At 42.1% G+C, this 25710-nt stretch overlaps 1 pseudogene; it reads left to right on the top strand.

Annotated features, from left to right (window-relative positions):
* The window catches only part of LOC142558437 (uncharacterized), a 113790-nt pseudogene extending 88994 nt beyond the window's left edge, over positions 1–24796 (top strand).
* Positions 24797–25710: the final 914 nt, after the last annotated feature.

The following is a 25710-nucleotide window of genomic DNA, read 5'->3' as shown; positions in this document are numbered from 1 at the left end:
GCATGTCTCAATTTTATTGATGCAGGTGTTATTATTTGCTTTACCATTGTCTTCCCTTTCTTCCTTTAGGTTTGTGCATAGTTCTGGTACTTTCGTTCTGTATGTAGCTGTCTTCATGAGAAGCCTCTGAGCAAAGTTATTCAGCATTGCTAACTGGTCCAGCAAATGGTGTTTCTTTTTGTGCACAGTCAAGAAGCTCTAACATGAGAATATGAGGGGTAACACTTTGTTTTGAAACTAAAAAAAAAATTGTATAGATTCACCAGACAATTATGTTCGCTTAATTCTGTAAGAACGCAGTGGAGGTGGACTTTCAATATTGTAATCTGCCAAGAAATACATTTTTACGGTGCAGAGGTAGACGGGGCTTCTGCAGTGTGGTTTTGTGGGTGGAGCTTCTACTGAATCCTTAGGTTGCCACCAGACATACCGAAACAACAGTCGCCTTATTTTGCCGGAGCCTTTTCAATGTGTAGCCCGTCCTTAGCAGAAAAAAAGAAATTGTTTGGTAGTGCTTTGCTGTACACAAGCTTTCCACACACTTTTATTGAACTGCACTCAATTTGAAACATTGTGTGGAATACCGAATGGGCCGTTTGTGAGCATCCATGAAATAGCTGTCACATGGTGATATTGCTTGTGCTGCATTCTTTGTCAAGCATAAAACCAGTTTGTTATTATTATTATTTTTCGTGTTTGAAAGAGAATTATAAAAATTGCAAAGATAGACTCATTGAGCTGGATTACTTAAGAGCTGGACGTAACTTCAAGAAATCAAAATGCACAGAACTGGTTAACATAATTTCACTAACCAACTTTTTAACTAATTATTTCGTCAACATAATGCAATTTACAATTTGCAGACAGGGAGTTCTCGAGGCACATCAACTTCAGCATCAACAAGAAACGCTATTACTGTGCTGCATTACAAAAAAAAGAACACTACTATGTTATGCTGCATTCACGTTTAATATTGACCACACTGTTGCACTCAGCCACACGAAAGCCATTGTGGAACTACTCTCAGCAGCTTCCCTGTAAGAGAAGGCACAATGGGCTGTTTATGAAAAGGTGTTGTAACAGATGTACTTTGTTGTGGAGAAGTATGTTACTTTTACAGGTCTTGTAAGTTCATCCAATTTAAAGGGACGTTAAATAGAAAGCTCAGTTTAGCTACGTTGGCCAAATAGCTTTGTAGAACATGCAAAAGAGAAAGAAACACTTTTACTGTAAGAAAAGGTTTGACAAGTCAGAAATTATACACAAATGCAAGACACCACCTTAGCCCTTTAACTGTCAACATACAAAAAGCATGGCCTAAAATCTTTCTATTCCTTTATTTCTTCATGATGCACAAATACATATTAAATGGAATGTACTAAATTCGCATGCTATGGACGGTGGATGTTGCAAGCAGTGCATCTTGCATAGAGGCATCTGTGCATGTGACCTTCAATCTTCCTCGAAGCATGGCTTTCTAATGCATTACAATTTTAATGAGACTGAAAGAAGTTCAGCCAACCCACTTATAGTATTGCTGGTTTTAACAATACTGGGATGTAACAATGAGCAGTTGCTGCACTATGGAGCTTTGTGTGTGTTTTACTGTGGTAACAAAAAGCTATTACTAAATGTCCCCATGTTTCATTATTGCTTATGACCTTTGTGCATGTTCTACTATGGTAAAATAAACCTATTTCTATGATGTCCCCACTTTTTGTTATTGGCTATAACAATTAAATCTGGCTAACAGGTGTCTGCACCCAGAGGAAAAGTAATGCGATATCTAGGGGAAAATCAAAAGTCGCCAACAATTACAGCGGAACTCCGTTCATACGTTTTTCACCGGACCGGGGGAAAAAAACGTAACAGCCGGGAAAACGCAACAGTGAGGAAAGCTCTGAAAATGATTTAAAAAAGTGCAGCTTCAACTATAGACAATTTATTTCCACAGAGTGCGCTTAGGACTTTAAAAAGTCCAGAATGGTGGCTTGCCGTTTCTTTCGCTCGCTAGAAATCACCACACGTTTCTCAATAGCCTGGAAGGCCGCATTGCTGTCAGCGTCGCTGTGAGGTGCGACGTACCTGCGGAGGAGTTCCAGAGCCGGTACTCCCAGTGTTAAACTTGAGCAAAGCTGTGCGTTTTTCATTTTGCAATATATTGAGGCAAAGAATTCGAGGGAGACCTGCGTGATATTGCCACATCCTATATGGTCGCCGCAAATATGTGCCAGGTGATGCAAACGGCGCTGAAGTAGCGCACGAGTAGAAAAATGGAGGCGACAACGACGTCACATTGACTGCTCTGATATAGTGCTTTCATACGTCCTCTACACCTGCTTTCCTGTCTTCTAATAGGCTGTGACTCTGGTGGAGGTGCGGGGTAGGATTGCCTCATGCTCGGCACCCCTTCGCGGAGCCATACGTCAAATGCGGAATCACCTTCGTTCATCTAAACACCTGTTCACCGGTACAGTCACCGCCTGCTAGGCCTGACGCCCGAGTTCAACCCTTTGCAGGACCCTGCAGGAATACGTCTACCTACTTTCGCCGTGGCTACTGCAACTCCATTGCAGGTGGCGCTGCAGAATCCTAAGATCCCAGAAAGTTTCCATGGTGACACTTTTGAAGATGTACAAGATTGGCTGGACCAATTTGAGCATGTCGTCAGGTATGACTGGGGCTCCCAGCAATAGCTGGCTAATGTCTATTTTGCACTTTAAGACATTGCACTGACGTGGTTTGAATCTCGTATTCAAAAACCAAATGAAAGCATTGTAATGTTTGCAGAAGATATGGCCTGCCTTTTCTGCAGAGCAGACCCTGAGATGGCCGAAGAGAAGAAGTTATGCTATCTTTTGCGCGGAGTGATGGAGGAACTGTTTACCGGACTCATGAGGAACACACTGACGACAGTGGCCGAATTTGCCAAAGAGGCTACTGCTGTAGAACGGGCACTACAGCAACGGTACCGCTAATATGATTCCAAGAACTCACCGGTGAATGCTTCAATTTTACTTGAGAGCTGCGGCACGTTTCTGTTAGAAGTCATTCGAGAGATAGTGCGAGAGGAGATCCGGCAGCTCGGGATTTCTCCTATGGCACCAGCGGTGGCTTCTGTCGATGACATCATTCGGGAGGTAGTTCGACAGGCCTTTTCGTCGCCTGACTGGCAGGCAGTGCCATGAAGATTAACCTACGCGGAAGCTGTCTGTCGTCCACCTCCTGCCACTTTGATGCTGCTGACACCGTCAACCACTATGACACAGCCATCACCACCACCCCTGACGCCCCATTTTGAATAATCACAGCCGCCGCCAGCCGGTCGCTGCGCCTCGGTCTTACGGCGAGTTCCCTGCCGACTACCTGCTTCAAAAGACCGATTTGTGGCGCACCGCTGACCGCCGGCTGTTATGCTTTCATTGTGGTGAAGCAGGACATGTTTACCGCTTGTGCCACTACTGCGCAGCTGGGTATCCAAGGTTTCCCAACTGCAATTACCCTGTCTTTGATGCTGCACGTACCTGCGATGAAAATTCTACAAACTTTCAGCCGCATGGTACAGCGACACCTCGATCGCGTTCCCCTTCTCTGGCTCATTACACCCCACTGACCCGTCGCGATTTTTCTGACGCCTCTAGGGGCAGGTCCCCTAGCCCCCGCCAGGGAAACTAGAGGTAGCGACCTCCGGGCACGAGGTTGCAAACCGTCTAGCTTTCCAAGAGCCCCCGTCACTTTCGACCGACAACTCTAAAACTCCGACGACTCCAACCACACCCCCCTGTAACAGACGCCGTCCGTGCCGATCTTGTCGTTTGCATTGACGGCCACCAAGTGGCAGCTCTCATCAATTCTGGTTCCCATTTTTCGATTAGTCAAAAGCTGGCCGACAGGCTGAGAAAAGTGAAGACGCTGTGGACTGGTCCCAGCATCAGAACTGCCGGTGGCCAGTTGATGACACTGATTGGAAAATGCATAGCCAGAATAGTAATCGCCGGTGCAACCTTCGTCGCCACCTTCGCCATTCTTTTTGAGTGTTGTAAGGGACTTATATTGGGGATAGATTTCTTGAGTGAGTACGGTGCAGTGATTAATGTTCCTGATCTCGTCATCACATTTTCTAGGAGCACAGACGACGTCGACCCTACAGAACACCAACGACCTCGCTTACGTATCGCTGCCGCCGCCGTCACGCTTCCGCCGTGAAGCTGTTATCTGCGACAACTTGAACACCGGGACAGGCATCGCCTAACACATCGACGCACTGGTACTGAGTCAAGGCGTTTCCATCGCCAGGGCCGTAATTACCGTACACGACGGACGTGCTGAACTCCTGCTAACGAATTTTGCCAGGGAACATAGACACATTGTTAAAGGCACGGCTGTTGCTTACTTCGACGAATTTACTTCAATACAGGACTGCCTCTCAGTGGAGCACGCGACGTCCACCGTGGTTATGCCTGCCGCTTTGGTTGATATCAGTCCCACCTTATCGCCCGTTGAATGCAACAGCCTTCTTGAGCTCATGAATGAGTTTAAGCTGCTTCTCATCCACGTCTCGAGTTAGCCAGACGCCGCTCACTAAGCATCCTATGTTACCGAAGCCGACACCAGACCAATTCGGCAGAATCCTTATTGTGTAGCACCAAAAGAGTGCGAGGCAATACAAACACAAGTGAAGTCGATGCTTGAGGACGGAGTTATTCGTCCATCTAAGAGTCCTTGGGTATCGCCTGTCGTACTGGTGAAAAAGAAGGATGGTAGCCTGCGCTTCTGCGTCGCCTATCGAAAACTCAACCAGATCATAAAGGAAGACTTTTATCCGCTACTGTGTATCGACGATTCACTGGACAGGCTACGAAACGCATGTTACTTTTCGTCGATGGACTTGAAAAGTTGCTGCTGGCAAATAGAAGTTGATGAGAGAGACTGTGAGAAGTCCGCTTTTGTGACGCCCGACGGATTTTATAAAGTTCAGGTGCTCCCCATTGGTTTGTGTTCTGCGCCAGCAACATTTCAACGACTAGTGGACACGGTACTCCCAGGCCTCAAATGGCAGACCTGTCTGGTGTACCTCGACGACGCGATTGTTTTCTCCGTCACGTTTGAGGAACACTTACGGAGACTAAAGACGGTCTTTGAAGCAATGCGCTCAGCTGGTCTAACTTTAAAACCTGAAAAGTGCCATTTTGGCTTTGAAGAACTTCAATTTCTCGGTCATGTTGTTAGTCGTGAGGGTGTCCGACCTGACCCTGATAAAATCTCTGCCGTTGCTAATTTCCCAATGCCATCAGATAAAAAGGCCGTGCGACGTTTTCTGGGCCTTTGCGTCTACTACTGACGGTCTATTGCGCAATTTTCGTGCATCGTGTAGCCATTAACACATCTCACCAGAGAAGATGTCCTCTTCGTGTGGGGTGAAGACCAGCAACGGGCCTTTCACGACCTATGCCAACAGCTGCAGATGCATCCCGTGCTTGCACACTTTGATGAAGACGCTCCTACGATTCTTCATACCGACACTAGTAATGTCGGCCTTGGCGCAGTGGCTGTACAGCTGCAGGACTGCACCAAAAGAGTGATTGGTTACGCCATCAGGACGTTATCAAGAACGAAGGCTAACTACTGCACTACAGAAAAGAATGTCTCGCACTGGTATGGGCCGTCTTGAAATTTCAGCCATATTTGTATGGTAGGTGTTTCACCGTTGTCAGTGATCATCATGCACTTTGCTGGTTGACTAATTTAAATAATCCAGCTGGTCGGCTTGTGCGCTGGAGTCTTCTGCTTCAAGAGTTTTACTTCATGGTTGTATACAAATCCGACACACTGACACCGGCTGCCTCAATCGGTCTCCTGTTGAGACTGCAGTCCACGACGATGATGACGCGGATTTTGTAGGCGTGCTAGATACTGTTGCCATTTCATGCCACCAACGTGAGGACGCAGAACTGGTTCCGCTTTTCGATTACTTAGAGGGAAAAGCAAGTAGTGTGCCGAGGTTATTCACGAGAGGGCTGCCTTCGTTTTGCTTGTGCCACGACATTCTTTATAAAAAGAACTTTTCACCTAGTGGCAGCAGCTACCTACTCGTCATTCCCACATCTATTCGCGATGAAGTCCTACATGCCTGTCACAACGAGCCGACTGCTGGTCACTTGAGCTACACCCACACATTGGCTAAAGTACTATTGGCCAAGACTTGCATCGATCGTGAAACGTTACATACAGACATGCCTGGATTGCCAATGCTGCAAAGTCCTACCCGGCAAGCTAGCTGGACTGCTGCATCCTGTCCAGATACCGGAAGCGCCATTCGAACAAATTGGCATGGACCTTTTAGGTCCGTTTCCACTGTCCACTGTCGGAAATAGATGGATAATCGTCGTCACAGATAACCTTACTCGATATGCTGAAACAGGTGTTATCCAATCTGGAACAGCAGCCGAAGCAGTGCGATTTTTTATCGAAGCCGTCTTCCTAAGGCATGGCGCTCTCGCAGTGGTCGTAACAGACAGAGGATCTGCATTCACGGCTGTGCTTCTGGATATTCTTTTCCAACTAAGTGGTACCACTCACCGAAAGACCACGGCTTATCATCTCCAAACTAATGGGCTGACAGAACATTTGAATAAGACTGGCAGACATGATGAGCATGTACATCAACGTCGACCACAAGAACTGGGACGAGATTTTACCATGTTACATTTGCGTATAACACGGCTCGCAAAGAGGCAACATGTGTGGCACCTTTCAATCTCATATACAGCCGGGAAGTTGCAACAATGTTTGACGCAATGCTGCCACACGAGTGTGCTGACGACGAGACTGGTGCCGAAGAGTTTACGCAATGCGCAGAGGAAGCCAGGCAGATTGTGCGTTTGCGAATCCAAAAACAACAGGAATACGATGCCCAACACTACAATCTTCGGCACAGACCCGTCACATACAACATAGGTGACCAGGTGTGGGTCTGGACTCTGATTCGTCGGCGGGGGCAGTCCGTGAAGCTCCTGCGAAGATACTTTGGCCGGTACACAGTTCTGTGCCGCATCAGCGATGAGAATTATGAAGTTGTGCCCGACAGCCATAACTGCTCCAAACGCCGGTGGTAACTGCCGAGGTTGTGCACGTGCTTCGTATGAAGCCATACTTTTCCTCATGACATTCAACTTTGCACCATTGTGCACAGCCTTCGGAGGTTGGGGCATCGGGACGATGCCTTTTTTCCAAAGAAGGGGCAAATGCCACATCCTATAGGATCGCCGCTTGTATGTGCCAGGCAATGAAAACAACGCTGAAGTAGCGTGTGAGTAGAAAAACAGAGACGACAATGACGTCGTGTTGACTGCTCTGATAAAGTTCTTTCATACGCCCTCTACACCGGCTTTCCCGTCTCCTAGTAGGCAGTGACAATATATATCCCCAGCTGCAGTGGCCACATTTTGATGAAGGTTAAATGCAAAAACGCCTGTGTACAGTGTATTGGGTGTGCATTAAAGAAACCCAGGTGGTCAAAATTAATCTAGAGTCCCTCACTACGGCGTGCTAGTAATCTAATTGTGGTTTTCACATGTAAAGCTCCAGATTTTAATTTTAACGTTTTTTTCAGCACACCCACCTTTGTGCTACACACCTTGCGTGGGCACTTTTGTCATCTCCCTTCCACCCCTCCACAGTCAGCGAGAGGATAGAATGGAGTCGGAAGAGGGACACGCAATGCTGACGAAGCGATAAAGGCAAGCTCTGTGAGGTGCACGGCACAAAGGGAGATGGGGTTACATGGCTCGTGCTTTTTATCCCTAGAGGATTTTGCATTAGTTTTCCTTTTGGTGCCTACACCCAGTTGCCAGATTTCATTGTTATCAGCAATAACATGGCTTAGGGGCATTGTAGTAAGCAGTCTATTTTCCTATGGAACAGATACAAAGATACAAAAGGCTGCTCGTTGTTGTATCCGATATCTTGTTTAAACTGGTTTCACTATAAGCATCCTTAACACCACATTACCCGTGGCTCTAACAGCGCCAGACTGGAGTATGGTAGAATAAGTGTGGCTGCATGAATCTGTACTGAGTGACATACACACTGCTGAATCCTATCTACTCAATAATTGAGTACTGTGAAACTCTCTATCTGGGGAAAAGAAAAAGGCATTTACTGGTTATGCATAAAGCCACTTGGCATAATTTTTTTATAGATCGAAAATCCGTCTCCTGTAGCCAAAGTGGGTAGTCGTGCTATTTTGATGTAAACTGCAAGTTCTACTTAGGGCAAAGAGATTGAAGAGTGACACGGTGGTGCTTAACAGGCAAAGAAGGACAGAGGAGACTATAAACAGTAGCATGTGCACACTAGTCTATGTACGGGTGTAAAATTAAAAACTTGTACTGTTTTTGCCAAGGTAGTACTAAGCAGCCTCCGAAACTGCAGAAGCAGCATCAAGCTGACTATAAAAGCAAAACTTTATTATTTCTGGTTCAGTACATATATCTAGTTCAACTCTGGGGCAGAAAATTAATTGTTCAAGTCAGTCTGAACCAGTTTATATCTGTTTGTGTGATCAAAGAACAATTACTGGAAAACAGCATAAGTTTTTTTCATTTGCAGTCATTACATACATGCATATGTATGTACTGTTAGTGATGTTTGCAAAGGAATACCAACTAGCCTATACCCAAACCCCGATGAGCTTTTTAGCATGGAAACTGTAGAGTCATAGTGAGCTGTGTAGTAATATTGAAAAAGAAAACGAGAATCATGCACGGGTTTTTTTATGTGCTACAATTAGTAGATTAAAAAAAAGCATATTTTTGGAGAATTCTTCATAAGTCATACCTTTTCCAATATGTTGAAGAAAAAAAATGTGCAACCTCTGGAGAGATAAAACATGTTTCAGTGTGGGCAATGCTCACTTTGTGCAAACTTCTGTGGGAGCCACTCCCGCAGCAGTTTGAGATTTCTTGTACAGTTCTCGCTGTTCCATTCTTGCTTTTTAGTACTGTAACATGCTAGTGCCTCCTCCAATTTGTGGATCAATTTGAATTATTTTATTGAGATATTTCTTGTCAAAAGATGTCACGGCACTGGTTCCTTGAGCAAACGTGCAGGTCTCAATTTCTCCTTTAAAAGAACACCCAGGTTGTCGTCCATATTTATTGCAGCTGCCAAATCTGTAGATGCGATATTGATGTGACTGTCGTCTTTACGTTATTCATTCAGCATCAGGCCTTTGTCAGATGTGTCCTAGTCTTGTATTTTTTACTGATAACGAGTAGTCAGTACTGTGGATCCATGTAAATTGCTGCGTTTCCTTTCCTGAGTGTAGTCAGAGGCCCTACCAATGGTGAAGGTATTTTTGAAGTCTTCATCAAACACTACAACCATGTGCCATAAGTTTTGCTGATTGTAAGTGGTTCCTTTTGAAGCACTCAGGTAGCCTTCTCTGACCATCCTCAGTAGCAGTTGCTTTTGATTCGTTTTGACAGGGGCAAAATGCATATACTTTCGTGTATATTGATTTAGGTACACATTAAAGGGACACTAAAGGCAAATACTAAGTCAATGTGGATTCTATAAATACCATTGCAGAAATCTTGCGATGCTTGTTTCAGGCGAAGAAAAGAATTAGGTTACGAGAAAATTTCATTTGAAGGGTCTGAATACTTTTATCGCAGTTTGTCTCTCCTCACCCAACCAGGGAGTTGGCACGTTGCATACGCCATCGTTGCCCTTTGCCACATTTGGTTTGGTGACTACCGTCGGTGAGTAAAGCAGCGCCCAGCAGACCATGGTATGTTTTTTGCACTAAGTGCAAATGCGCGGCTTTGGGGAAACCGAGCTAAGAGAGAGCGGTGGTTTCGCTGCTGCAGCTGCTTTTGGCCGAGTTGCATGGGCCATTCTGGCATCCCACGCCATCACATGGAAGTGGAATTCTCTGCTACTTGCAGTTTGCCCGAGTTTCATGAGCCAGCAAAACCAGAGCAGGACTGCGTTAATGAAGCTACTCAAACGTGAAAGTGCAGATGGCGGGGAGTTAAACAAAAATGAAACCTTTCGGCCACCTGCATTGTTGTCAAGGATAATCTCAGTGATCAAATTTTTCTAAAAATGAAATATAACTGGACAAGTAGCATTTTCTTTCGTTTTATGATGCAAACAATGATGTTTTTTAGGATGAGTGGTGTAGTACTATCGACAGAGTTTAAATGGAAAGTGCCTTTGTCATTGGGCATATATTTGAATGTCCCGCGGGAGTCTTTATTCGTGTCCTGCATTTACCTCAATTTATGGATTACCATTGCTATGTTTGTGATAATATTGATGCCTTAGAGATTCCTGAGCACTATCACTTGAGTCTGACTTCACATTTGCCTTTATTGTTCCTTTAAAGAAAGAACTTCATGTGGCCAAAATAATCTGGTGTCCCCAATGATGCCATGGCTCATAATCAGGTCATGGTTTTGGATCCTGAAACCTCAGAATTTAAATTCTTTTTCAGCAGGCCTTTTTCAAGCTGTCCCGCTTGGTCTTCTCAAGAATAGTAGACTTCCGTTAATTCTACTCTAGTTAATTTCAGTGTGAAGGGGGAAACACCAGAAAGACCGGAAAATGTGGAAGGGAAGGAAAAACCAGGTGTTTATTGGGACAGCCTTTTTCTTCTTTCATTACAATTTAGGTAAATATTTTTATTGGTTACATAGTATAACAAGACTGCACACATTTTCACTTGTAGAACCCCTGCCTCTACATTTTTTGCCGAACAGTGTCCGGCCACTGCCTTCCCAAAGCAGGCGCTCTCTGGAAGTGGCCCGCGTGCGAGCCAAGAGTACAACATTGTAATGCAACAGATACACAAACACAGAGTGGACCCCAGAGAAGTCGAGCAAGCACGCACTTCAACCAAACAAAAAGAATGCTCACATGACTTTAACCAAGGCAAAGATTCAGAACGACCTTACAACTGGGCTCGCGAACAGACTGAGACCGACTCTGACCGCGGAGCTCTTGCAAAATGGAGCACTTTGTCACTCAAGCAGACGACGCTTGCGGTGTGCCGGAAGTACTTAAGTGTAGTGAGAAGTTGTTATTGTGCATTCTCTTTCTGTTATTTTCTTTTTATAGAAACAACTTAACTAACATTCCAACTATTATGAACATCATTTGTTCAGCATAAAGGTGGCAAAAATCGACGACGCGCCCTGGGCAGCCAATCGGATAGTTCGCTCTACTGACATCGTCAATTGGGTGATTTATGTTATATGCGCAGGTGCGGCTGAAAATTCCATCAAGCAGAGTGCTGCAATCGGCAGCGATATACATTTTTAAAACCTTATAATAAATTACATGCTTTACACAGAGCACTTCGATGCATCAGTTAATGATCTAACAACTCAGTATCGTTGTAAAAGATTGCCAAAATCATTCCAGGTTCCCTTTAAGGAGAAAAAGGAAAAGCAATAATAAACAAAATAAATATTTCTGGGTGCACATATAAAAAAAAACAGTGGTGACGGAACAGTGTCGGTGCAGTTACATTTCCTGTAAAGAAAGTGCTTAAGAAGGTTTAGAGCATGTAAACATAAAGGAAAATGAAACCAGCACATGGCATTATAAGTGTGTCTACAGTGCAGCTAAGAAAGTTCCGGGAGTGGTTGAGTAGAGCTCGTTGACCTGTCTAAACACCTTCAATGCAAGACAGGAAAATTCTAGTCCGCTGTTATGTCTTAACATTCATGCCCTGAGTGATGACTCGTGTCCTGTGTGAACATGTATATTTTATCTCATGTTAGGTGTACAGACTTGTCCTGTTGTATGGCTGTTGTTTTTGACCTTGTGTGAGCATCTGCTGTATATACAGGATGTCCCATGTAACTTGCACGAATCTTTTAAAATATGCAATTGCCATGTAGCTGGGCAGCACCAAAGTCATGTTCTTTGCCGTCGCTTGGAGATACTGAGATTGTTTTTTTGTATTCTGACTAATTACATAAATAATCTTAATTAATAAGCTTCTCAAATATTATAACTAGATGAAAACTGTCAATGAGAAAATTGTAGAGCAATCTGAAAAATACCCGATACAGCTTTCTGTGGCTGAATGCATCCTACATAAACATGTTTTTCAGAGCATGAAAGAAGTCTGTGAATATTCACAAAGTGCCTCTAGCAGCACCAAGATTTAAAAACATGCAAATGCCACGTAGCTGGACAGAACCACGTGACTGGCCACTCGTCGATGTCGATGTCGTTACAACAATGTCGATGCAGTTACATTTCCTGTAAAAAAAAGTACTTGAGAGGGTTTAGAGCACGTAAACATAAAATAAAACCAATGCATGGCATTATAAGTGTGTCTACAGTGCAGCTAAGAAAGTTTCGGGAGTGGTTGAGTAGAGCTTGTTGACCTGGTTAAACACCTTAAATGCTAGACAGGAAAATTCTAGTCCGCTGTTATGTCTTAACATTCATGCCCTGTGTGACGGCTCATGTCCTGTTTGAACATGTATATTTTATCTCATGTTAGGTGTACAGAGTTGTCCTGTTGTATGGCTGTTTTCGACCTTGTGTCAGCATCTGTATATACAGGGTGTCCCACGTAACTTGCACAAAACTTTTAAAATATGGAAATGCCACATAACTGGACAGTACCAAGGTAATGTTGTTTGCTGTCGCTTGGAGATACTGAGATCATTTTTTGTATTCTGCCTAATTACATAATTAGTCTTAATTAATCAGCTTCTCTAATATTATAACTAGATGAAAAGTGTCAATGAGAAAATTGTAGAGCAACTGAAAAATTTCTGATACAGCTTTTTATTACTGTATTCATGCTACATAAACATGTTTTTCCGAGAGTGAAAGAAGTGCGTGAATATACACAAAGCGCCCATAGCGGCACCAAGATTTAAAGATATGCAAATTCCACAGAGCTGGACACAACTGCGTGACTGGCCACTCGAGGCACTGCATGTATTCGCGGGCCTCTTTCACGTTCGGAAAGAGGCTTTTCCTTATTTCTATTCATTACTTCTATTAGTTGGTGAAGCTGCTATGGTTAGATTGGAATAATTGAGCAAGACCTAACAATTACGTTCATAAATTTTTTGCAGGGAGTACCTGTATTCTTTAAAAATCAGTGTTGCCCCAGCTTAGATCAGTCTTACCCTAGACTGGGCGTAAATGAAAAATTCTAATGGTATTGTTGTCAACGCATCGTAAACAACCACGTAAAGTCGGGCACGTTCCGATAAATTCGTAAAAGTTGTAAAAGGTATGATTATGTGCAAATCTTATGAAGCTTTTATATAGGCTATTACTGGTGCTACTGTCTTCCACATTACAACATTGCAAGTTTCCTTTTTTCTCCTGAAGCTCTTGGCTAGTGATAAAGTCAGGAAAGTCGTAATTCAAATAAACTTGGACAACAGTAACCTTGATGTTCGACCCATAAAACACAGAAACAGCTGAAGAACTGGACGAAAGAAAACTAGGGGCCCGATTTTTATTAGTTGCAATCATAAGAAGCCAACAGACTGTGACACCAAGGAAAGCACCAGGTAAATTATTACTGCGCGGTGTCTGTGTGTTCTTTTCCTTCGTCCATGTTATTTTGCGCTTCCTAAGTCAAACTGGTAAATTATTTGCAGATTTTATTGACTGAGATATATTTTTATTGCATCAATACAAATTACATATAATTTCCCCTATGCTTTCTTTGGTATCATTGTCTCTTGGCTTCTTATGAGAGAAAGTGCTAAAGAATGCCTAAGTTGGTTATTTAAAGGATAAGTGAAACGTGTTAAGGAAATCTCAGTTTAAACATTATTTACAGGAACACTTGAAAACCTCCTGCAGTTGTGCTAATGCCACATTATTAGAGGTCTAGAAAACTTCCTCAAGGGAGTTTTGAGGATTCTTATAGACATTCATCTCTATTTGCAAATGAATTTGCTACCGATAATAGCAATTAATCTATATCAGAACTAAACACAATGACTACTTATATAATAAAAAAACACTGTGCTAAAAGAAGAAAAATAAGCCCACTACAGCAGCATTCGAACTTGTAATCTCACGTTCCCAAATCCGACACCTTAACCACTAGACCATACCAGGCCCTTTTTTTTTATTGCCCGTTTTTCACATCCATGCACACACACCGCCAGAACATATGGTCACTGAACAAGCTTGTCAAAAGATGCAGATAATATATATGTGCTGTTGTAATCATATTAAAATTCTCAAAGTGTTGTGAAAGGTGATAACCTTGACAACAATTCTGGAATGCATTTCTTGCACTTTTTACACCTCGAAGTAGGCATTTAAGCGTTCTTGAAAGTACATCCATGCAGGTCGTGTGTCTGGGTGACAGTAATATCTAACCATTTGGCAGCGCCATAAGCTATGAAGGGCAATGAGCATTATTAGTACAAAAGGAACACCATCCCGTTAAATTTCCATTGCAGTACATATTTAGCGATTGAAAATGTAGGCAACTTCATCTCTGTTGAATTGATAGAATAGTGGGAGCATACATAGCTCAATGCAGGTACACATCACTGTGTTTGTTGTGCACTAGGATTCTGATGTTTCATGTAGTACATGCAGCCATCTGTGACTGCGAAAAAACAACTATCCAATTACTCACAGGATAACCAACCTCAGATATACAAACTTAATGCGTAGTGAAAATGGGGCATCTAAGACAAGAGAGAAGACTGACTCCTCTGTTGGCCTGCATGCCCGTTTTGCACTACACATGTAATGCAATATCAAAAATTGTGTTCTGATTAGGCACATATAAGCTAGAATGAGTGTGACCAAGTGAACAATCTCTACGTGCATCTAGATATACAGGGTGCTTTTTTTGGGTAATTCAGATTTCTCATAAAAAGGCTATGACTGTGAGACACCTATCATCTTCACATACAAGCTCTATGGCGAGGCGGAAATACTTTTCTGCTGCTTAAGTTAATCTGAAAAGAATAATTAACAAGAATTTGTTATTTACTATTAACATGATTGCAATCATATACATGGAAAACTTGTAGCACATCACAATTATGGCATGCCCATATTTTAGAAATGAAAGAAAGGACACATAACTTGAGATATTTATCATCAAATTCCAAATCTCAGTCGACGCAATATCGAGACTGAGCGCATCCCGCTGTGCGTCAGATGACAATGCCTTGTAAAGAAGTGTGGGGCTAAATTTAAATGATAGCATGCTGCGGCAAATCCTGACCCGACATACAGCCATACATGCCTGCCAGGCAAAGCTTGACGTATTAGCAGCTGCCGCGGCTGGCCGATACACTCAGTTTCAAACTTTCTTTCACTTGTCATGGCAGAAAATTTCAGTTTCATTTGATAGTGGGGATGCCTCTCCCATGCTGCCCTGGTGTTTGGTTTCAGTGTTGCCTGGATTTACCATTGAAATCCAATTATAAATATCTTGAATTAGGTGCAATATTAAAGATTTTTTTTTTTTTTTTGTGGCTGCCTTCAAATACGCCATTTACACAACGGCCACTAAGGCACCTATGGAAAAGTAAATTAATAAATTTTTGTTAGCAAATGTTCTGAGGATCACATTATTAGTGGCAAAATGTGTCCACCTTACCTAGGAAGTTCTCTGCAAAAATACCATGGTTGCTGTCCTTATAGCCTTTTTGTAAAAAATCGGTCTTGTATAAATTGTATTAAAAAAAAACACCCTGTAGAATGGCATAAGAGCCCTGTTCTCTGCACAGCCAGATTCATATTATAGGAAATGTAGATTTTCTTTGCCTGACATAATTATGTGTTCACATTTTTTTTGCATCTGCCATTTATGCAAGTCACGAATTTTATTTTTCTAAGCACATTTAAATGCATAAGCATTACTTTGGGTAGAGAACCGAGGCACTACAACCTTTTAGACATTAGATTAAGCCTAAACCTTTTTACAAATTTTTGACAACTAAAGATACAACGTGCAAGGAAGCATTCATGGTCAAAAACAAATGTCCAAATATGCTTTTCGAAATGGATGCTTCCAAAATGTTCTTGAATACCTCTTGCTACCAATGGTAATTGAAGCTTTCATATTATACCAATATGTTTACATGCCTTTCGAGTCATCTTAAAAAGTGTTGTGTTTTGTGGGGAGTGACCTTGCCTTACCTTGTGCGATAACCATTTTTCTGGAGTATGTATTGAAGTACTTAATAGATGTCACATTCAGTTATTGTAGAAAATCCTTCAGCAGTCCTCACCAGTCACACTTTAATCAACTTAGAGTGCTGGCAAGAATACGTTGAGACGTAGTGTTTCATGGAAGGGCCATTGTAATGAAAATTGCGTGCAGATAGAAATTTGTGCTCAGAAAAGAAAGTTATTTCAGTCTTATGAAGTAGGTTTGCTGTGATTGTATAATTGTTTGCAGTAGATAGATGACATCATATTATGTTGGTAAATGTACCTCTGCCTTCCTCCCGTCAGTATGTTTATCGATACATATGGGAAATGTTTGTGTGAATGTGCTATTACTGTTTGTGCTAGCTTCAACTGTGATCTTTTCTGTGTCACTACAGATGTGTCCACCCTTCCTACACAGTGTCCGAGAAAATGTGTGCTTCGGACTTTGCCAGAAATCCATCTCATAAAAACCCTCTACTTGATTGCCCCTCTACATGACGTAGTAGTTTGGTTTATTGTGGGTTTAAAGTTTAAAGTAGTGATGTATGGGTGTGACTGTGTTTACTGACTGCAAGCTCTGCATGCTTAGTTTTCAACAAGTGAAATTGCTAATCTGCTGCTCCCCAGCTAGTCTATTGGAATCATAAGAAACAGAATAGAAGTGTAGAAACTTCGTGAAGTTCATGAAAGTGAATGCTAGTGAATCGCAAGAAGCAAGGACAGAAAGTGGATACAGCACATGTGCTAACTTCGACAAATTTATTTGAAACAGGGTGTGAGTATATATATGTATATATACACACAAAAATGACACTCAAATGGCTTGAGGCCATGCGCTGAATAATCGGCATTTAAAAACGATATATCTTTTTTTTTTTTTGACAGATAGGGAAGGTATGCTCACACATTGAGAACCGAGCCTATCCGTTTTTGTTGATTCAACCATCAGTCTAGTCAGAGTATGTTTATTTTTTGTCAGAATGGTGCAACTCTGAAGATGCAGGCAGTGCCCACATGTACTGCAGTGCAATGCTAGCCAATGTTCTCAGCCTGGAAGAGCACATCTAGGTTATTCTGGCCATCCTTGTACTATTGAATGCACTCTGGATTTTACTAGAGTACTGTCAAGTGGAGACAGTGAAAAGATGTGCTGCGTTTGGGTCAGGTGCGAGCCATTGAAGTATATCGTTGCAATTGACATGAATTGGATAGTATTGCTAGAAACTTTGTGCTGTTTAAACATGTACATTTCACCATTTTCTAGGCTGCAGGTACGTCCCATTGGCGGGTGTTTCGAGTATAGCAATAACAACACCTGTTGCTATCCCCAGTTTGGGCATTCTGTGGATCACATTATATCATGCTTTTGCCCGTGAAAAGTAGTACTCATGGAACCTTGTAATGCATGCAGAACATTTTTCAATAAATGGTTCATGCCAGCTAGTAGTACATGAAGCTTTTGTCCAGGCTGTAGCGTTCCAACATGGCAAGTTTTCGACAAACTGAAAAAATATCGGAGAAGACAACTGAAGTAAAATTAAACAATGCTCTCACTGATACGCGTTTTTGTTCCATCTGCATGCCAAGTGACAGAAGTCTATTTCCGTTTGAGGACCAATTTTATCTTACGTAGTGATATATGGATTTTTTGATGTCATGTTCAGTGTCTGTTGGAGAGCCTTCACCAGTACTCAAGGATGAAACTTTTAGTGTTCTGAATAAGCACTGGCAGGTGCATTGGGACACTTGGTGTTTGGCGAAGGAGCCATTGGGATGAAGGCTCTTTGCAGAGCAAAATTTCTGTTCGAAGCACCGGTGCAATACATTCCACTTTTATGCAGTAGGCATGAACAATTGTTCTTTATAGATATATGATATCGTAATAAATTTTTAAGTGTAGCACCATGGCCCAACCTAAACATTCTTGTCGATACAAAGGGAAAAGAAGCTTGTCTACATGTATTTGTGTTTGTGTTGGTCCTAACAGGGATCTCTCTGCTGTTACAGATGTGTCCATACCTTCTACAAGACACAGAAGAAGTTGCTTTGTTTGGACTTTGCCAGGAATCCAGCTCACTAGGCTGATCTCAGGAAGAATTAATTTGTTTGCTGTGTGTTACGTGACATAGCAATTTGATGTGTGATTTACTTGCCATTTTCATCACGAATGTTTCTTTTACTTCCTTTACTGATTGCCAACTGTGCTTTTCTCTTGTCTGGACCAAGTGATATGGCAAACCTACTTGCTGCCCTGTCACTCTGCTGAAATCACGAAAAAAAGGTTTTATTGCAGTGCCTCATATGCTACCATCAACGTAAAAAAAAAGGCTGCAAATGTATTGGCAGAGAACGTAGCTCTGTCAAGATATTCGGTCGTGTGGATATGTCCCCATATTAGGTATATCATTTCTGTATTTTGGGCGTATTTGTGATAGTGTGATTGGTAAAAATCAAGCTGAAGCTTAAGGTACCCTCAGTAGTTTGCAGTTTCATCCTGCTTTTGCTGAAGCAATGGAAAAGGATCATGAAAAACGTTTACAATGCACATATAGAAAGAAGCAATCCGTCGTTTAATGTGGAGAAATATGTAATTATTCTCCTCTTCATAGAGATGTGGTGCCATTCATTTCATTTCTCTGTAAATGCTGTGCTTGTCCATTTTAAGTAAAGCTCTTCCTTGGGCTAGTTGGTTCATGCTTGAATTAGTAAAGGCAAGGCGCAGAACAGGACTCAAGAAGAACACACACGACAGGACCGGCGCCTTCACAACTAAGTTTATTTCCACAACAAGCCTGCCTTATGTAGGTTAATCAAGCCGAGTCACACACAAAACTTTAGAAGTAAAATACAGCAATCTATCGATGACTCAGGAATCGTATCTGGCACAATATATCAGATGAGCACACAAGAACCACATGTGGTGGAGCACCAGAAGCAATTCATCGAGCAACGTCTTTTCCAAGCCAACGGGGAGAAAACGCGAGACATATAAAGTACCGTCTACGCTTCACTATCAAACTATCCACAACATAACACACACTTCAAACGCCTAAGGCCCAGTCAGTGATAAAACCCGGTCCTGCCGGTCTTGTCGTGTGTGTTCTTCTTGAGTCCTGTTCGTCTGCGCCTTGCCTTCACTAATTCAAATTGTCCATTTTAGTTTCACGTTTTTTATTTGATTTCATATTATTTTCTTTCATTCATAGTTATATTTCATTTCATATGCTTCATGTGTTCCAGTACGATTTGATGCCATTGTTGTGTTGCATTTTATAAATTATGTGCGAAAGAAACATACTATGCTCAGTTTAATAGGTCAATGTGTAATGCAATGTGACATATGCAAAGTCATATCATTGTTTGGGCATAACATAGAAATTGCATGCCAAATCCAATGTCTATGTATTGCGAGCAGAGGTTTGTACATATTCAGGACACTTATTACGTATAGAGAGAGAGGAACTTGTGTGAGACGTATTGCATCAGTGTGCATGCCACAACTGTAATATGCAAGTTGGGTAGGCCAAGGTTTTCCCATATTTTGCCTACAACTGGGGCAGCCCTTCTCGCTTGCTAATGTGGCACTTTAGTTCCATCAATTAAGCAATGGATTCTTCACACCATCTTCATTTGCTCCCTGTCTTTGCAGGTTTCATGTCATCAGGGTCACTGCAGCAGTATGACTCACTCGTGTCAATGCGTGGCAATCTGCATTCCTGCCGGCTGTGCCCCTATGTGACCGCAATAAAGTCAAGCATGCAAGCACATCTGCGCATACATACTGGCGAGCGCCCCTTCAAGTGCCACTTCTGCCCTGAGGCATTCACTTGTCTTTCTAACTTAAAGCGACATGAACGCGTACACACTGGCGAGCGCCCCTACAAGTGCCACCTCTGCCCTGAGGCATTCATTGATGGTACCAGCTTCAAGCAGCATGTCTGCACCCACACAGGCGAGCGCCCATTCAAGTGCCGCTTCTGCCCAGGCAAATTTGCTCACCGTACCACCCTGAAACGGCATGTCCGCACCCACACAGGCGAGCGCCCATTCAAGTGTCCCTACTGCCCGAGCGCATTCTGCGACAGTTCCACCCTGAACCGGCATGTCCGCACCCACACAGGCGAGCGCCCATTCAAGTGTCCCCACTGCCCGAGCGCATTCTGCGACAGTTCCACCCTTAAGCATCATGTGCGCACGCATACAAAAGAGTGCCCCTACCAGTGCCACCTGTGCCCACAAGCATTCAATCAGAAGTCCAATCTAACACGCCATGTACGCAGCCACACGTGAGAGCGTTCTTTTTCCTGAACCCACCGCAGCGCCTCGTTTTCGTGGCATCAGAAACTCTATATCCATGTGTCCTGTCACACTGAGGAGAAGCCCTAAAGGTCAGGGGCATGGAGTTTTTCGTACATCAATCAATTTGTTTGGCGGAACAGGTCACTTAACTGCATGGAGAAGTTTCCATGTTCAACCGTATGGTTTCTTGTAATATTACCTAGAAAGAAGTTGACTCAACTGTGAGAATTCCACAGGATGACTGCATCGATGTGATTTTAAAGCTGTGCTAGTTTTTTAGAATAGAAGCATGTCAGCCTTCCTTGTGCACATTTTGTGGGAGTTAGTCGAGTTGAAGCACTTACTCTTTCTTAGGCTGCTCTGCAAGACAACATTCCTACCTGTGTAAGACTCTGACCTGTAATTTCAAACAAGAAAAATAAAAAATACAAATGCTACGATCCAGGATTCCGCTACAGTTGACAGTCGTGGCTAATTTTCAACATTCCTTCTGTAAACATTCATTTGGTCATATGACTGGTGTTCACAGATTCTTGACTAAGCTGTGGAATTTTTTCCCTTTACTTTGACTTATGCGTTTGACACCGAAGTTATTAAAGGCATGGCTGAAAAAAATTATTGCAGGAGATTTTAACTTCATTTAGCCCTCATAATGGAGTGCCACCAGTATTAACTGTGAATACAAAATCTTTATTAACTTTGGTGCGTAGCATATTCACAACAACCAGTACATAAGGCCAGAAAATGTTGCACATGTAAATGAAGAAAAATAAACGAGTCTGAGGCAGTTTCCAACCCAACTTGCGCAAGGCTATTTGTTTTGGACTGAAGGTGACCACATATTTACTGAATGGACAAGAGGACCTTTTTTGATAGTGTACAGCTGGTGAAAATACTAAAAACACCTGACAACTTTCTCTTTCAGAAAGACACTTTGTCCACAAAAAAAAAAAAACGTTCTGGCCTTCGCACCCTGCTCAAGTGCATGGCTAGCATGTGCCACCATGCAAGCTAGCCAGTGTCTGGTGTTGTCAGTGCTCATGCAAGCTACAAGCAGGTATCCATGATATGTGGTCCAATATAAACATACGCTTTACAATAAATACGCCATGTTCACATTTATTTTCAAACATTGCCAGATTATCACTATATAGTGCTTTGACATCTTGCCTCGTGCCAGTGTTCATTTGTTCCAGCAGTATAATTTTTTTATTGCAGCAGGAGTTAAAAATATTTGAACCAAGTTTTCTGTTCCCATCCATTTCATACGAAGGCAGAGGCAGTGGGACCTTCTTTATAACCAAGGTTTCCTGTCCAAAAATTCCAGCACTGCATCTTAAATAATTAAAGCATTGGAACTAAGCAATATCACTTCACCTTGCTCCATACCTATGTGGAACAACCAAGGAAAATATATATAAATTGCTGACATACTTTACATTCTGGTCACTATTATTGTGTTAAATTTTTTTTCGTATGTGCGTAACACAAATGCATATTTGAAGTATCAAACATTAAAATGCTTAATTTCTTTTGCATACCAGGTTATAAGTAAGGGGTGCCAAACTTTAGATGTAGGGTGACAAACATTACAGTATGTGTCGTAGTCTATGCGCATTTAACAGCACCTCTAAGTGAAATGCTATGATATGCTGAGTACGATTTTGGTTTTAAGAACCGAGGGGTGGCACTGCGATGTATGTGGAATGCCAGTGCTTGCATTTGCTTCTCAATAATGGTACCAGTGTTGTGTTTAATGACCTGTGATTACATTTTAGTGGCTTTTAAAACCATGGTCATGCGATCAGACTGTTTGCATATTACATTTTACAGCCTTCCAACTTCCGTTTACAGGACAACCTCAACAGTGAAGTTAAAGCAAAATATTTGGAATAACTTCTTACTCTATGGTATACCTTGTTTTTTTATTGAGTAATTCACATTTTTGTTGAAAGAGTAATTTTTCACAAACTCGAAGATAAGCTTTCTACTACTCATGAAACTTTATGAAAGCTTCTTAAATCTGTTTAGCTTGTATATCTGTGTCACTCAGAAATTGATTATGTTGTTAAAGATGTTACCACGCAATCGGGGCCTGTTTTCACAAAACTTTCCTTGGGCATTCTTTCATTTGGCGAGCTTTGGTGCCCACTAATAAATACTATACTAATCGGCATGAAAACTAGACTGTTGTCCTGTATATGGCCCTTACTGATACCATAGTATTACTGCTGGAAAGTAATGTTTAGCTCAGGGGCACTATCTAAATACAATGGATGTTCCAAAAGTTAGTTTCATCACCTATTTTCACATGGAAACTTTATTGTCAAAAGAAAAGAAAGAAAGAAATTTGGGCCAATTCCGGTGGCTGTGCAGGGCAAGGCAGAGACTTCAAGCCCTGTAAGGCAGAGACTTCAAGCATTCAGCAAAATGAAGTGAACAATGCATGCATTCTATGGGATCGCGCATACAACATACATAACAGCATGTGTTTCAAGAAAAACAAGCATCCAAACCACATAAATGATGAGGCACTCCTGAGAACAACATGAAGCGTCTAGCACACCCCGCGTATGTTTGGTGGTAAAGATGTTGCACAAGCTGCCAAGCAATTGATTCCCATTACATAATTCAACTTACAAATTCAAGCGAGTGAGTTTTCATGGCATTCACTATGAAATGAAGTTCAATACTGGCAACTGTTCTGATATAAGCGCCGTCAAACTTGATGTAAAAATTTACTTCTGTTCCACTTACTTTTCTAACCAAGTGCCTTTTTATGCATGGAAACAGAAAAATATCTGGAACATCAATGCATTTTATATTACCCTTTGGGTATGCATATCTGAAAAGTGTTGTCATCCTCTGAATTAGCTACATATATGTGTGCCTTGTAACCTCACCTACTACTATATGTAAATTGTAGTGTGTGTGCCAAAAACATAATCAAGTTAACATTTATGTACCAAATATTTCGCAATAAGATTATTATTAGTTTTGATATTTTGTGCAAATAATGTTGGCTTTTTAGAGCAGTCAAGCTCAAAAGCTTTACTTATGCTATATGATGCTACAAAATTATTTGTGAAAATTCTGTTAGCTTTATGAAAAAAAGAACACTGTATTCAGGTTCTTTCATCATTGGTTTGCTTCGTGCTGCAAATTGCTTTGTTTCTTGTTCCATCTCTGCCATTGCTAAGTGACGTTTTGCCCTAGCTGCATTTTTTTTTTCATTGGTTCTGTCAGGCTGTTTCTTATTCAACATTTATGCATCCACCAGTGACTGCGAAAGCTGGGGACTTTGAATTCCCCTCCCTCTGTATATCTGATAACATCTATCCACGTTTGCTGGCGCGCTGTTCCTTGCCTGATGTGCTGTTGCCCTCAGATGCGGCTCTGTTCAATACATTTTTCTTTTTTTCTTGTTACAAGTGGTGACGTTATATTGAGTAGATATTGATGTGACTAGTTGAAGAGTAAGGGACTTCGACATACCTGTGCATGTGCAAAGATGTACCTTCATTATCTTGTCCATTGACTATCTGAGTTTTGTGCCTGAACAGTACACAGGGCTCACAAAGGTCAAGTGTGGTCAAAATTTTGACACACACCTGAACCGTCTACTGTATAGTGCTTCTTGCTGAACTGCCTGTCGTTGTGCACCAGACTTTTGACGCCCTGTGCCAGGATCCTGGAAAACCGGTGACACATTGCTGTTCAACATTGTATAGAAGGTGTGCTTGTGGAAGCTGTGCAACTACACAGTGAAGAACTCATTCAACATGGCAGGATACATACAAATATGTACTCGCGATACGTTGTGCAGTTGTCAGCACTGTGCACGTATCGCCTACACCAAAGGTATACACCTTTGTAGCCGTGCACTTGCGCATCAGTACTGACAGTCAATCAGCTGCCACAGTGGCAGCTGTCTATTTTAAGCGGAGGATGAACTGCGGCAGCCTATGTGCACAAATAAATAGACTGTAATTCATTGCGGGAATCGAAATTTGGTGAAAAATCCATCACTGATGTATTCCAGTCTGACAATTGTCAGGTCAAAGAGAGCGAAGCCGCATAAGTAGGTTCTCTTACCCTTCAGAAGTGCTAGGAATCTGTTTGCTGGCTCGTGGCCTTGCTTGAATGGAAAAGCAGTTCCTCCTGCATTCTCCTGTTGCTGCATCAGAAACTGCTGTAACAGCAGTTTCAGATGACAACACTATTAAGATATAAAAGCCAGAATTCGGTCATCAGCATCGACTCGTTTTTGGGTAACTGATCCAGGTAGACACATTGCCCCCCCCCCCCCCCCTCGCCAAAAAAAAACAAACATTATATATGGCCTTGTAATGCATCCAATGCATCATAATTATTTTACTAGTGAGAAAATCAAGGAAGCTTTAATAAGAATAAATTTTGACAACAGTAATATTGATGTGAGTTTAGGTTCAGGCTGTAAGCTCAGTGACAGCAGTTTATTTCTCTTGTGGAGAGAAATTTGTTATTGTCATGTTCACTGACTAGAGGAGCCTTCACCAGTACTGTCCAACCAGACTTTTGATGTGCTGAATGAACATTGTCAAAGCACTGACACGCTTGTTGTTTGGAGAAGGAACCATTGTGACCAAGACTGTAAGCAGATAAAAATTTGTTCAAGACAATGATGCCATGACATTTTAAAAAATGAGATCTTATGAAGTAGGCTTGGCATGAGTTGGATGAATTGCTCATAATAGATACATGGCATTATAATATATTGTGAAGAGTAGCACCATGCACCCCGCCTAATGTGTTCATTTTTACAAGGGGAAGAACTTTATGCAAGTGTGTTAGTATTTGTGCTGGCTTTGACAGTGACTTCTGTGCTGTGACAGATGTGTCCATGTCTACGACAAAATGAATGAGTTCTGTGCTTCAGGCTTTGCCAGGTAACCAGCTCATCATATTCTTAACAGAAAGCATCCAAATGTTTGCTGTGTTTCATGGCATGGCAGCTTTATATATGATTGATTTATTATTGTAATAGTGATACGACTGTTTACTAAATGCCTCCAATGCATTTTTTTTTGTCTGAACCAAGTGCAAAGGCCAATCTGCATGCTGCCCTATCATTCTACTGAAATTATGAAAAAAAAACATAAATGTTCCGACAGAACATGTCCCACTATGCATGTCAACATTAATGCAATTAGTGTTGAAGCAATGCTGCGGTGCACTGTATTGCCA

Source organism: Dermacentor variabilis, chromosome 9, assembly GCF_050947875.1.
Source record: "Dermacentor variabilis isolate Ectoservices chromosome 9, ASM5094787v1, whole genome shotgun sequence".
NCBI classification, from domain to species: domain Eukaryota; kingdom Metazoa; phylum Arthropoda; class Arachnida; order Ixodida; family Ixodidae; genus Dermacentor; species Dermacentor variabilis.
The sequence above is the reverse complement of the archived record's forward strand: the minus strand, read 5'-3'. Positions and strand labels throughout refer to the sequence as shown.